Here is a 13,230-nt window from a genome sequence, read left to right on the forward strand (position 1 = left end):
CCCTCTCTTTCAGTCCTCACCACAACCCGGAGGGGCAGAAATGAGTTAGCTCCATTTCGCCAGTGAGGAAACATGCTCGGAGAGGTCAAGACCCTTTCCCAAATCACACCATGTCTTCTAAGTGGAAGCCCACCACTCTTCTGCTCTCCCCGAGCAGGATGGCTTTCTGGTAAGGAGGTGGGCCAGATCACTCCTGAGGTCTCTTTCAGCAGATCCTTCCAGTCTATGAATAGCCGTGGCTCCAAAGTCAGCAACTAATCCAGAGAGAATGCTTAGGAGAGGTGAGTTTAGAGCCAGGGATGGAAAAGAGGGGCAGACCTAGTTGGTGGAAGAGAAGAAAAGAAATCCTTTGCTGTGTCCGCAGCAGAGGAGTGCCCAACCATTTTGACCCCTCCTCCCCTCCATGTTCTAAGAAAGAAAAACAAATGGTGGTAGATGGGAGACAGAAATGCCCCCTGTATTGCTAAAAAGACTAAGGTGGTAGATCCAGCCAAGTGAAAAGGCAGATGGGACTCCTGGACCCCCGAGGCCTGGCAGGTTCTGCACGTGGAGGTGACAGTGGAGGGCCGCCCCAGTGTGATGGGTGTCAGGCATGGGCAGAACACAGCTTGGGCTCTCGCCATCCGTCTGAGCTTTAATAGAGGAATGAAACCAGTAGGAGCTGAGCAGGCCTGCCCCATGGATTCTCCCCAGATCACGGAGTGGGTAAGTCTGCTTCCTTTCCCTGGGGCAGAGAGAGGAAAGCGAGAGAGCAAAGCCAAGAGATGCACCCACTGAGCTCCCTCCACGTGGAAGGAGTGACTAAGCAGGAAGCATGTGCTCCCACAGAGGGGCCTCCCCCCGAGAGCCCACCCTCACCTCCTGAGTTCTCAGAATCAGAGGACAGGGCCAGCCATGCTCTGCCTCTGCCTCATCAGATGCCCTTCATCTCCCTGCATACCACCCAGGATTCGGAAGGTACAGGTGCTGGGGGAAATGATCTCTTTCCATGTCTGCGGGGTGCGTGGTGGGGGATTCTGGAAACCTTCTTTTCTGACTGCTGAACTAGAACTTGTAACTTGCAAGAGGTTTAAAAAAAAAAAGCCTAGAAAACCTGGCATGTGAGGGTGAAAGTATATTTTCTAAATTGATCTAGGTCCGTGCAGGTGTTCTAGACCCGACGACTGTTACGCATCTCTGTAATTACAGTAGTAATAGTACTAGATGTAGCAGTTATATAAAATCGTACAAGAGAACGCAGAATTCCCCACTTGGGGATGACAGGACCGCGCACCAGGAACCAGTTGTGGCAAGTAGCCTTGTTACTCTCAGCCGTAAATGAGATATGTGAACTAGAGTGGACTCAAAATCTTCCCTTTTACAATGTCATTTGCACTTCAGTGTCCTTTCCTGGGTAAGACGGGGGTGATACTAGTAGTTAGTGCCACACGTGTTATTCACTACCGACAGCCAGTCTCCTCGACACTGGTAATCTGTGTAAATTTAAAAGCCGTCTATCTCAGAAAGAGAAGATAAAGCATTGTGGAAATAATATATACAAAACATCCTTGCACACTCAAGTGTGAGTTTACATGCTAGATATAATGTATTGCCATTATGATTATTATGGAGACAGGAGGAAAGGGCCTTTACTTTCAGTCTGGACCTTGGATAAAGTGAAAGACCCCCCCACCCCCAGACCACTCCCATCCACATCTGACTCTGATAATCCCTAAATTCGTCCTGCAGACTTTCGTGGTCGATGAAACGGTTCCCCAAGCGCTTGACCACTGGTTTATGTGCAAGCCAGATGTTGGAGGAGGACTACCCACTCCCCGAACATAGGTAAACTTAACCAAGATTGCCAATTCTCAGCCTGTGGGAACCCAGAGCTGTTTCTAATTTCCATGAGTTTCCTACTTAATTCCTGGTCCCCGATGTCTTTCCTCCTCCCCCCGAAGCGCTACCTCCATTCTGCTCTGCACCCCCCGGGGCGCAAAGCTTAGGACCTCTGTCAAAGGTCCACAAAAACCCACGTGCACCAAGCATTTCCCAAGTTTAGAAACGCTCCTGAGATCATTGGCATCCAGGAGAGGGGCCGTGGCAGACAGGAGCCTTCCCAGATCCTGCTGGTTCTCTCTCCCCCTCTACTTCTTTGTCCTCCTGAGAAACCAGCTCATTCTTCTCCTTGGGCTGCACGGAAGAGCTTCTCCTATACCCAGGTACCTTAGACTGTCAGCTTCCCTCCTTCCAAAAACTAAACTAACTAAAATCAGCTAACTAAAATAAAATTTCCCTAAGCGACACAGTTATGAAAGAGCTACCAACGCAACCTGATTATAAGCAGCTCGAGGTCGGGGACTAGGGTTTGGAGACCCACTCTAACTAGCCCAGAGCTCAGCTTAATAAATGCCATCACTACAGCCAGTTCTCATGATCCACAGTAGTTGCGTTCTGGAAAGTCACTTCGAACACTGAATTGGCCAAACCTTTGTCCCCAGGGGGAATACAGGGTTAGGTTTTGTGAGCCCCCGGTCACACAACATTTTCATCAACCGTCCAATATATAACCTTGTTTTATGTGAGTTTCTGTTTAAAGACAACTTATTTAATACATATTGCTGATTCATTAACATTGAATTCACGGCCAATAGCACCATAACTCCTGCCTGAACAAAGCTTATGTAACACGTGTATTTTTCCCCATAAGGCACATCACGGCCTCCTTGCTTAGGAACAGTAGATGGCAAGGGAGGACAAAGCTCGGGGCCATCTGAAACAGCAAAATCACCAACGAAAAGCACACACAAAAAAAAAAAAATGCGGAGAAAGATGGCACTAAACAGGCCATAGAAAGGACCCTTGTTTACAGCGTGAGAGCTGAAACAAGAAGGCAGGGCATTAGCTGTCAATGTGCCCATCAAGCAACTCAAATTTTTCACGACTCTGCGTGTGTCTGTGAATAACCACAAAAGCTCTATGAGTGTATCAACTCAGGGGTCGCCAACTGTCGCAAGCAGGCAACTTCACGAACGCGGCACCCACAAATAATGAGGACTGACGGAACATCTTATGGAGTATTACCTAGCAATAAAAAGGAACCAAGTGCATGCAGATACACACGACCTGGATGAATCTCATAGGTGGTGTGCTGAGCAGAACACGGTCTTCTCAAGACGTGGCACATTTATATGACATTCTTTTTTTAAAAAAAGATTATTTATTTATTTATTTATTTGAGAGAGAGAGCATGGTGGGGGGAGGGTCAGAGGGAGAAGGGGGCTCCCCGCTGAGCAGGGAGTCCAATGCGGGACTCGATCCTGGGACTCCAGGATCATGACCTGAGCCGAAGGCAGACGCTTAACGACTGAGCCACCCAGGCGTCCCTATATGACATTCTTGAAAGGACAAAACTACAGCAATGGGGAACAGCTAGATGGACGCCAGGAAGAGAGGTGGGGGAAAGTGTGGCTCTAATAAATACCATAATAAACACCGGTGATCAGAGAGGCAACGCCCACTGGCTCCAATCTGGACTGTCTTGTTCCATGGAATAGAGCTTCACGGGAAGGTGACTGTGGCCACGTGAGGCCTTTCTGCTGTCCTCGTGGCCTTGTCAGAAGGAGGAAAGCCGCCACCTGTGTGCTTGGGTTATGGCCTCATACCCCCCGCCCCATGCAAATGGCTCCAACAGCCTGCTAGTCACCAAAAGAGAGCAGCCAGCAGGGTCCAGAAGCTTCTCAGCCACTTTCCATTCCTTGGCTCATCTGTGAGAAGACCCCACTCCTGCAGGGTCCCCAGGGCATTGGTTTTATATCCACACACAGAGCTTCCCCCTCTGAAGTTAGTGTTGCCCCTAGCAACCAGCTCTCTCTCCAAACTGCTTTGAATACTGACTGCCTGAGGAAGACCGCTCTTCAGAACCGATTCTAAAAGATCTCCTATCACTATGTGAACAAAACATTTTTAAACAGAAAATTTAACAAGGTTTTAAAACAAAGATTCAAACTATTTTCATCATATTCTGACTTTGTGTTTGCTGAGTGGCTTGAGGGGGACTCTCTGTTCTTTCCAAAGGAAGAAAGAGGAAAGGCTGGTGGTAGATCATGAAACGTGACCTATTCCGAGAGACCTTTGAGAGGTAAAACAGAGATCATTGGATACCTGTGTACAATCCCCTAGTGGGGATTTGGCTCATAGTAGGTGCTTAGTAAGTGCCAGGGGAAATCAGGGCAAATTCCCAATATAAAAGAGTTGTACATTACAATTATTAAAACACACACACATTTATTGAACATTGCCTATGTGGCAGCCTACTGGTACCCAGCAAAGAGCCTGCCACATAGATGGTGTTCAAAAATGAATTAGATATGGCCCATACCTTCTGGGGGATCCATCTGGTGGAGAGAAAGATATGAATAAATAATTGTACTATCAGGCAGAGACACTGATGCTAGAATAAAGTATAAGGAGCATGCTATGGGGAAATGGATAAGGGGGGCAGTGCATTAATCGAGGTTCTGTGGTTGCAAATGACAGAATCCCAAATCAAATGAACAGAAACAGAACAGACAATGCATTGGTTCACATCATTTGGAAGGACCTGAGTGTATCAGAGACTCAGATGGATGTTGATACAGGAAATTCTTCTCTTCTGCAATCTTTTGTCTTTCTCTGCCTTCAGGAAAGAGGTGTGAAGTCTGGAAATGAATCTGGCTGGAATCCCAGCTGTGCTATTTACTAGTCTGAGCTTTTCGGAGCTTCAGCTTCCTCATTTGTAAAATGGGAATAATGATACCTACCTCACAGATGGTAGTGAGGGTTAAAGGGGCTCAATTATAACTGTAATTGTTGTTCGATGAATCCTGTACCCCCTTTCCAGCTCAAGAATCTCTTCTAATCCTCAAGCACCCACCCATCCATCCATCCATGCATCCATCTGTGCATGCATGCACCTATCCATGCATCCACACAATATGTATTAAGTACCTGCTCTGTTCCAGACAATATGCAATCTATTGAGAATATTAATAAGATAGGCTCCCCTATCTCCCAATTACTTACAGGTAAGTGAGAGTGATAAGACAAACAGGAAACATGAAATGTGAGGAAATGCATAGGAGAAGTACAAATAATCCCTTATATCTGTATAGTGCTTTTTATGTTCAAAGAAGACTTTTAAACCCAGTAGCTCCACCAAACTCTCATAACAACCTCATGAGATGCATTATCAGTCTATCTTACTAATGAGGAAACTGGGGCAAGTTATCAATAGCATAGCTAAAATGCTCACGGCTGATGGGAGGTAGGAACAAGTCCCACTTTCTGTAATGTCACAGTCGTGTGGAACATAAAAGTTTTACTGGGGGGAGGAAAAAATGATTTGTTTTGACGTTATTTTGAAATACAGTGGCCAGTAAAGAAGCTATAACCAGCTGTAAACAAAACATCAGACCACTGAAGAAAAGCAAGAGGGATCCAAATGGTACAAAGTACCGCAAGGATGAACGTGGGTAAAAGAGTTGGTGTATGAGCACAAGCAGTTTGCCATCTGCATAGAAATGTCTAGATTAAAGCATGAGTAGTTGAATCATACTAAAGTGCTCGCATTTTTCTTTTCAATCTTGATAGGAATTCTGCAGTTTTTCACATTCCCATAGAACACTTACAACTCTGACATGGTACACAGTCTACCCTCTGAATCTTGTGCCTATTGCATTTCTCACATTTAGATATCATCTTTCTTTGTGACATTAAGATGGTCTTTGGCTTCCACCCTCTCAATCCCCATACTACTTTTATTTGCGGCAAATACTCTAAGTGATTTGCCTGAGGTGACACAACCACCAGGCAGGAAACCTGGAAGTCGACCCCAGATCTTGAGATGTCATTTCTGGTGCCTTGTAAAGCACACGAGGCTGCTCTCTGTACCAGGTGCCAGAGGCAAGAAAGGACTCCTGAGGTCCCCTGCGCTCCATCTGGGTCTGACCTGCCTAGAGGAGTTTTCCATCATGACCTGAACCTTCTCCTCTTCTTTCCTTCTCTCCAACCAGGGTCAAACTAACCTATCTTGGCGTACATTTCTCCAAGTCCCTTAATTCAGAGGAGTGAGGCGGATGCGCGCCTCCCCACTGTGTCAGGTCAGCAAGGGAGAGATTGGGATTGAGAGGTCCATCAGGGCTCCCAAGAGGCTGCTTAGTCCACCTATGGGCAGAATGATCTCTGCCAGCTGTGTCAGGGAACATGATGCCAAAATCAAAACACCTTCTGCCACAGGGTGAAGCTACTAGTACCTGGACCAAGCGTTAGGCTTGTAGTATTGGAATAGGACCACACTTCATAGCCAATTACCTGGTTTGAGTCCCAGTCTGCCACCTCCTCGATGTATGATCTAGGCAAGTCCCTTCACTTTCCGGGACCTCAGTTTTCTCATCCACAAAATAGGGATGATGGTGGTGGTGACAATATCTGTACTACAGGATTGTTGTAAGGCACAAATGAGTTCATCTATGCAAATACATCTTGTCAATTGTATGTGTAAGTAAATGCCTGCTCTTGTTATCTTCATTATTATTGTTGCCAAGTGAAGGTTGGGGAGGAGGGTGTGACTATCCCCAGAGATCCCACTGGGAACTTTCAGAAATTCCTTGGGATAGACATAGCAGAAAAGCTTTATGCAAAGTAAAATCAGAAACGATCCCACAACCAGGGACAGCAGAAAATTTTGGTCTTTGAGCTTGCTTTTTTTTTTTTAATCCCAGAAAAACTGTAAAATAGTTGTAGAAGGAAGAGTAGATAAAATGGAGGAATAAATGGGACATTTTCCCAGCTGGGCAGGAGGATGCTGATTGAGTACAATCAATGCCACCAGCCCGCTAACGAGACCCAATCAGGCGGGGCGATTAGAGATATTCTTCAGGGAAAGAAGCCTGACAGCTGCAGGAAAGTTTCTGCTTTACTAGAAAAGAGAGAGCGGGAGAGATAGGCAGAGTGGTATGGCAGAAGGGAGAGGGAGCGGAGGGGAGAGAGGGAACCACCGAAGAAATAGCACCCACCCAGCCCTTCCTTGAAGAAGTCAAAGAGCGAAGAATTCAAAGGAGAGAGAGGAGGGTAAAGGCTCTGGGGAGAACCTGCTGGGCATCCACTTCCTTAAACACTGATTTTCATAATCAGCCCACCAACTTCCCCCTCCTTCTGCAGCAAGGAGTCACGGACTCCACTACAGTGTGCCCTGGGATAGGCATGACTTGAGCCCCTAATGAAGATCGCACCATCTGCCAAGCCTGGTGCAGGTTACAAAGCTCCCTCGGGTACAAAATCTCATTTTGGACCCACAGAAATCTTTGAGGCAGGTATTTTTCATGTCTTCCCCCATTTGAAGGGTGATTTTAGTACAGTTTATTTCAACACATATTTATTGAGCATCTACTATGCATACAGCATTGGTGTTCAAGTTAAATAAACAGTGCCTGCTCTCAGAAAGTTCAGAGTCTAGTAAGAGAGACACATGTCACTTCAATTTTATCTAGTAGCTATTCCTTTCAGTTGAATGGCAACTTATGGATAAAGAAGGATTTATTCCATTAAAAATCATTGTTTTGCAAATACCAAAATAATAATCAATTCAGGCAAGAATCGTCAATGGATGCTAAAATTATGGAGTGAAAATTTGGTGAGGACTAGGATATTTATGATCTCAAAATATTTCCCCATGGATTACTTATTAATTACAAAGAGGGAAATGATAAACTTACAGTAGAGAAGCTTGGAAGGCAACACTTAACAAAGTGATCACAGTAAACCAAGAGTGGGACAAAATGATACTGTGTGCCTCTTGATCTGATGTACTGAAAAGGATGCAAAGTAATTTATGTAGCATTCCTGCCAAAAATGTTTAATCTGAAATTAACCATGAAGAAACCATTACACAAATCCAAACTGAGGGACATTCTGCATAACAAGTGACCCACACTCTTCAGAACTGTAAACATCATGAAAGATAAAGAAAGGCAGAAGAACCAGTCCAGATTAAAGAGACAGAAGCGATCTCACAACTGAATGCAATATGTGATTCTGGATTGAGCCCTGTATCAGAAAAAGAATTGCTCTAAAGGACATTCGGGGGAAAATTTGGTGAAATCTGATTATGGACTGTATAAGAACAGAAGCCTATTTGGAGTGAGTTGATGAATGAGGGGCAGAATTCAACTGTCTACTTGACATCCACACATTGATGTCTACAAGATTTCTCACCATTAATTATTGATTAGTTATTATTAATTATTGATCCCCCCACCCCCAAACCTCTATCATATTTCCCATGTGGGTTAATGTCACAACCCAGTTGCTCAAGCCAAACACCTAGATGACATCTTTGTTTCTTTCTGTTACCCCCACAGCCTATCTATCAGCAACTCCTGTTGACTTTACCTTCAAAGTATATTCCACGTTGACCCACTGATTTTTATCTCTACTGCTACAACTCTGGTCCAAGCCACTGTCATCTTATGGGAATCCTACAATAATCTCTTCATTTTCCCCTGCAAGTCCTCTTTAACACAGGGCCTAAAGAAATTTTCTTTACTTATCAATCAATATATGTCACTACCCTGCCTAAACCTCTCCAAAGTTCCCATTGAGCTTAGAATATAATCCTGAAATCTTCTCTCTTCCCTGAAAGAAACCCTATCTCTTAGCCTCAGTGCTGAGATTTCTGAAAATCAAACCCAGAGTGGTGTCCTGTGAGATACCTGAACCACTGAATTACTATAAAAATTGTATTCCCAAACTTGCAGGGTGTCTTCTGGTAAAGGTGGGGCATAGACTGAGAAGAAACAGGACCCCGAAAATTGGAATGAGAACATACGAGAAGATGCTGATGAAGTTGAGAATCCCTACATTCTGCTAAGTCTTCTTTGCAGAAGTAGTAATTCTGTCCCTGCCTAAGGAGGTTTGCCCATTTTTGCCTGATGCCTTGGTAATATGGTAGAGTAAGGTATTCAAAGACTTAGGGAGATTGGAATATTAAAGTGAATTTATCATGTAAGACACCTACCCCAGAAGGGTCTAAAGGACACACGTTTTCCCACCACTATGAAAAATATATTTATGGGTGTTGGAGGAGATTGTCAAGAAGAAATGAACATTGGCTGGCCCATGAGTTGGACCCAGTCAATGAGAGGCTCCACACCCCTCCTCTATCCTTGGAATGTGGGTTCCACTTGCCTTCCCTGCTCCTAGAGGCTGCTCCAAGGACATAGCCTTGAGATACTGATGTGATGTTGAGACCATGTGAATGGTATACATGAATGAACCTAATTAAGGCCTCTATATAATCTTTTAAGATGTAGGGGACAGATGTGGAGGTCTACGCATCTCGTAGCCACCCAAGACAAGCTTCATGTGCAAGTTTCCTTGCTTATTAAACCTGCCACCTACAAATCTGGAGTGGCCTGTCTCTTCCTTCAGTTTCTCCCTGCTCTCTGTTTATGGGACCCAGTTTCAGATTATACCTGGAGAACTCCCAAGGAGGTTGCAAACCAACAATGACAGAAGTGCCAGCATCATTAAAGAGTTCATTAGTCACTCTTCTCTGTAGGTAGGAAATTACACTGAGAAACTGCTATCATTGAACTGAGATCCATAAATGCAATGGGTATAATAAGATACTGGGTAGTAGGACCCAAATGGTGGAACTTAATCGCCAAAGACCAGGGGGGCAGGGTTACTATAAAGGACAGCACACTGACAAAGCAGTAATCAGAAGAGTCTGACTCTCAGACTCATGGCATTGGCTAGTTGATCATGGTGGCCCTAGGAAATAAACAGATGTTCAGTCTGCTAAATTCTTAGTACATAAGCAGAAGAGTTCTAGGTCTCATGAACAGAAGTATAATATAAAAGACAAAAACACGATCATGATCTCGCAGTCAACTCCCAGACTTAAACCAGTTTACAGACTCGGAACCCTCTGAATGAAAGGGAGCCTGGATCCACTTGAGGAAGGACCCTGCTACATTGTTAAAAATCCTATACTGTTAATCTTATCCTGCCCTTCACCTAAGGGATCTACAGTGATTTACCAGGGTAATTGTGCTTGGGAGGGGAAGAGAAATAATCACATCTTTCAAGGATTTCTAGACATTGGCTCTGAATTGATGGTATTTCCTAGAGACCCAAAATGTCACTGTGGTCCACCAGTCAGAGTAGGAGCTTATGGAGGTCAGATAATCAATGGAGCTCTAGTCCAGGTGCCTCTCACAGTGGGACCAACGGACCCTTAACCACCCATCCTGTGATTATTTCCCCATCTCTGTAATGTATAACTGGAATACATAGCAGAAGCCCCACATTAGCTCCCTGTCTTATGTAGAGAGGACTACTATAGTGGGAAAGGTTAAGTAGAAGCCATTAGTACTGCTTCTATCTATAGAAATAGTAAACCAAAAGTAATACAGAGTTCCTGGAGGAAATGCAGAGATAAATGCTACCACTAAGAACTTGAAAAATGTAGATATGGTGATTCCCACTACATCCCCATTTAACTACCTATGCAGAAAACAGATGGATTTTTGAGAATGACTGTGGATTATCATAAACTTAGTCAGGTGGCGGCTCCAATTGCAACTGCTGTTCCATATGCGGTTTTGTTGCTTGGGCAAATTAATATATCCCCTGGTACCTGGTAAGCAGCTATTGAACTGCCAATAGCTTTTTTCTGTATACCTGTTAGTAAGGCCCACAAGAAGCAGTTTTCCTTCAGCTGGCAAGGCCAGCAATATACTTTCACTGTCCTACCTCAGGGATATAGCAACTCTCCAGGTATATGTCATAATTTAGTCCACAGGGAATTGATCATCTTTCCCTTCCACGGGACATTACACTGGTCAATTATATTGATGATATTATGCTGACTGGACCTGGTGAACAAGAAGTAGCAGCTACTCTAGACATATTGTTAAGATATTTATGTAAAATGTAAATGTCAGAGGGTGGAAAATAAATCACATAGAAAGTCAGAGGCTTTCTACTTCAGTAAAATGTCTAGAGGTCCAGTGTTGGGGGCATGTCTATATATCTTTTCTAAAGTGAAAGAGAAGTTGTTGCATCTGACCCCTCCTACCATTAAAAAAATGGCACAACACCTAGGGGATCTCTTTAAATTTTAGAGGCAATGTATTCCTCCTTTGGGTGTGCTACTCCAATCCATCCATGAAGTGACCTCAAAATCTGCTAGTTTTCAGTAGGACCCAGAACAAGGCTCTGCAACCAGTCCAGGATGTCATCTAAGCTGCTCTGCCAGTGGGCCATATGATCCAGTAGATCCAATGGTGCCTGAAGTGTCAGTAGAAAATAGAGATGTGTTTGGAACCTTCGTGAGCCCCTATAGGGAATTTAGCGTTATGGAGCAAAGCCTTACCCTCTTCTGGGAATAACTACTGTCCTTTCAAGAAACTGTCTTTGGCTTGTTCCTGGGCACCTAATCATGGGCCACTAGGTTGCCATGTATGCAACCTGAGCTGGCCATCATGAACTGGGTGTTGTCTGATTCACCAAGCCATAAAGTTGGGCATGCAAACAAGCATCCCATTATCAATAGAAATGGTATATATGAAATAAGGCTCAAGCAGGTCCTAAAGGCACAAGTAAGTTTCACAAGGAAGCAGCTCGAGTGCCCATGGTCTCTACTTCTTCTACATTACTTTCTTTCTGTAGATCTGCACCTATGGCCTCATGGGGTGTCCCATATGGACAGCTAACTGAGGAAGAGAAACTCCACCTAGTTTATAAATGGTTTTGCCTGGTATACAGGCACCAACTGAAAATGAACAGGTGCAGTGCTTATAGCCCCTTTCCAGAACATCCCAGAAGGACAGTGGTGAGAAATCCTCTCGGTGGGCAAAACTCTGAGCTATGTATCTGCTTATTCATATTGCCTGGAAGTAGAAATGGCCAGACATATAAGTCTATACCAATTCATAGTCTATGGCCATGGTTTGGCTGCATGGTCAGGAACCTGGAAGGAACACAATTGACAAATTGATAACAAAGAGATCTGGGAAAGATGTATGTGAATAGACCTCTCTGGGCAAGAACATGAAGATAATGTGAGTGTGAGTGCTCACCAAAAGGTGACCTCAGCAGAGGATGATTTTAATAATCTATTAGATAGAATGACCACTCTGCAGATACCAATTGGCTTTTTTCTCTGTCATTGTCAAACGGGCTCACGAACAAAGTGGTCACTGTGCAAAGGTAGAGGTTATATAGGGGCCTAGCAACATGGACTTCTACTGACTAAGGCTAACCTGACTACAGTCACTGCTTAATGCCCAATCTGCCAACAACAGAGACCAACACTGAGTCCTTGATATGGCACCCATTCACCAAAATAATCAGCTACCTAGCTGGTGGCAGATTGATTACACTGGCCCACTTTCATCATGGAAGGGGCATGCTTGTTCTCAGAACAGACCCTTACTCAGATCAATATTTACCTTCCCTGCCCCCCATGCTTCTGACAAAACTATCATTCATGGATTTATAAAATACCTTATCTACCATCATGGTATTCTACACAGCATTGCTTCTTATCAAGGAATTCACTTCATAGAAAATTAAGTGCTGTAAGGGACCCATGCTCAAGGAATTCACTGGTGTTACCATGTTCTCCATCATCTTGAAGCATCTAACTTGATAGAACAGTGGAAAGGTCCTTTGAAGACTCAGTTAAGGTGCCCACTAGATGGCCTGCAGGGCTGAAGCAAGGTTCTCCAGAAGGCTATCTATGCTCTAAATCAGCATCTAATATGTGGTGCTGTTTCTCTCATAGGCAAGGATTCATGGATCTAGGGATCAAAAACTGGAAATGGGAGTGGCTCCATTAACTACTATCCCTAGTGATCTACCAGATGTTTAGTGGATCTGCTAGATCCACTAAATGTTTGCTTCCTCTCCCTATGACTTTAGGCTTGTCTTGTCTAGAGATCTTAATTCCAAAGGGAAGAATGTTTCTACCAAGAAACACAATGGTAATTCTGCTGAACTGGATGGCTACTATCCAGCCACTACTAAGGGAAATTTGGGTTGCCACTACACAATAGAGATGACAAAAAGTATGTCTAGAATGCAAGAGATCCCTAGGACTTCTCTTAGTATGACCGTGTGCTGTGATTGAAGTCAATGGAAAACTACAACAGCTCAATCTAGGCAGGACTGCTAATGGCCAGACCCTTCAGGAATGAAGTTTTG

The sequence above is a fragment of the Phoca vitulina genome, unplaced genomic scaffold, assembly GCF_004348235.1.
Source record: "Phoca vitulina isolate PV1807 unplaced genomic scaffold, GSC_HSeal_1.0 scaffold38, whole genome shotgun sequence".
Taxonomy (NCBI): domain Eukaryota; kingdom Metazoa; phylum Chordata; class Mammalia; order Carnivora; family Phocidae; genus Phoca; species Phoca vitulina.